Genomic DNA, 2,431 nt, shown 5'->3' on the forward strand with positions numbered 1-2,431 from the left:
CTGGAAGAGCGGGTTTCAATTCCCTCCGCCGTCTGTAAGCAGTTCATACGTTCTCTTTGTGACCACGTAGGTTTCCTCCGAGTGTTCCGGTTTCTTCGCACGTCTCAAAGACATACGGGTTAGGGTTAGGGTTAGTAAGCTGTGGATATGCTATGTAGGCTTCGGAACGTCGCGACATTTGCAGGCTGGTCTGACCACAATCCTCTCTGATGCGATTTGATGCAAACGACGCATTTCACTCATGTGTCAATGTATCTGTGACACGTGACAAGTCTCTCTTCCCGCCATTACAGACATTTACACCACCCGCTGCACCAGCAAGCTAACGGTATGGTGAAGGACTCCACGCACCCCTCCTACAAACTCGTCTCCCTCCTGCCGTCTGGCAAAAGGTACCAAAGATTTCGGGCTCTGACGGCCAGACTGTGCAACAGTTTCTTTCTCCAAGCCATCAGACTCCTCAATACTCAGAGTCCAGACTGACATCTACATCATTTATTATTATATTGTAATTTGTCCTCTACTGTGACTATTGTCTTATTTATTAATTATTGTACTGCCCTGCACTGTTTTGTGCCCTTTATGTAGTCCTGTGTAGGTCTGTAGTCTAGTGCAGTTTTTATTTTGTTTTACGTAGTCTAATGTAGCCTTGTGCTGTCTCACATAGTCTAGTGTAGTTTTGTGTTGTTTCATGTAGCACCAGGCTCCTGGAGAAACGTTGATTATTTTGTACTGTGCAGCAGTTTATGGTCGAAATGACACTAAACTTGTTTTGATTTGACTTGACTTGTGACCTTCTTGCGTCTGCACTGATACCTCGTGGTCACTTTCAGAATAGCAACATACAACGATTCCATGTATGGCAAATATACAAATTAGCACTTGCAGCAAATTAACGCAAAAAATTACAGCTGCAGCCCAAGAAGAACAGAAAGCAAGAATGAACTTCTACGTTTTCTTCTGCTTAATAAAATAATGCAGAATTACGGACATGGATCTCCCGAAATGGTGTGTCACCTTTAAATGAAAGAGTAACGTTTAAGATTGGATCGTCACGTGGAGCTGTGATCAAACATACTTACCTGGCAGGGAACCGTTGGTGATCAGGAAGGCCGAGGTTCCAGGACGAGGCTATCCCATTGCACTTCGGGTGTGCTGACGCCTGCGATATCCCCAAATGCGGGATACTCGACTGCACAATTTGTGGTAGTGGGGGACTGCGTTCGCGCTCTCCCCTGATAATGTGAAGAAATGTAGATTTCGTGAATAAACCCGTATAATTGTTTTTGCCGTCAATCCCTTCCGCAGAGCTTTACTTTATTCGGTTCCGCATTTTCGACGACGGAATTTTCCATCAAAACACTTCATTTGATGTTAGGTACGGGCTGGATGGCATCCTCCCCGCATCCAACCAGCCTCTGTGTTAGATCCGTTTCAATTCCCGCTATCTGTAAGAAGTTTGTATGTTCTTGTGACCGCCTAGTGTTCCGGGTTCCTCGCAAAGGCTTACTAGTAAACTGAGAATATGCTGTGTTGCGACAGTTGCCAGTTGCCCTGAGCACGATCCTCTCTGATGTGATTTGACGCAAACGACGCATTTCACTGCATGTGTCAATGTATCTGTGACAAGTAAATCTCATCTTTAATCTTCATCTCCATAGATTCTGCAGTCCCTGACTATACAATTAATTTAGCCAACCCCAGCATCCCTGGATCAGTCTCTTCGCGGCGTTCCCTCTCTGGACATGAGGTCTCCAAGGCTCTGGATAATTCCTTGATTCCATACGCAATTTTCCTTGGGAACGGCTACTAGAACTTTTGAGATTCCTGTTATGTGGCTTCAAGTTTTCCGGACAAACGCAATCCGATCCCTTTCACCGCTTTAAAATATATATCCCAATATGGTTGGCTTCAGTATTTTCCACATTGCCATACCCTCATCTGACCCTTTTCCTCTATGAAGTCTCTTCACATCTTCCTTCCCATTCAGATTCCTCTCCGGCTGAAACTCCTCCACCCACGTCCGCCTAAGCCGGTTGGGCCAATCGGTTTTGTAAACCCATTCCATAGGACAGTTATTCTGGGGGTCGTCAAGCACCCCGCCCCTCAGCCCGCAGGTCCCAGGGCTGCTATTGCCATTCTTCCTGAGGCTGGCATCTGTGCTCGGTGGCTGCACAGCGACTCCCGTGCTGACCTCCAGACTCCAATTAAAGAATAAAATTATGTACAATAAACCATTCAATGACTCTCAGTCCTTTACAACTGTTTCCATTACAGTCTTAACGTTCCCACACTTTTCGCCACCCACGTGGCACTCTGTTATTCCATATTTACATTCCCTTGTTGAGGGGTGTACACCACGCCCACCCCTCCAGCACTCCCGCGGGAGAAGAACCCTAGACTGTGGTCCTTCCCCACCGGGCCCCTTGCG

At 46.6% G+C, this 2,431-nt stretch overlaps 1 non-coding gene across 1 annotated transcript; it reads left to right on the forward strand.

The window, feature by feature from the left end:
* The first annotated feature begins 1,074 nt into the window (after window positions 1-1,074).
* Window positions 1,075-1,238, forward strand: LOC140722554 (U1 spliceosomal RNA). Its single transcript, XR_012097661.1, has one exon. It is a non-coding gene; the product is annotated as a U1 spliceosomal RNA (small nuclear RNA).
* The last annotated feature ends 1,193 nt before the right edge of the window (window positions 1,239-2,431 follow it).

This window comes from Hemitrygon akajei, chromosome 2, assembly GCF_048418815.1.
Source record: "Hemitrygon akajei chromosome 2, sHemAka1.3, whole genome shotgun sequence".
Taxonomy (NCBI): domain Eukaryota; kingdom Metazoa; phylum Chordata; class Chondrichthyes; order Myliobatiformes; family Dasyatidae; genus Hemitrygon; species Hemitrygon akajei.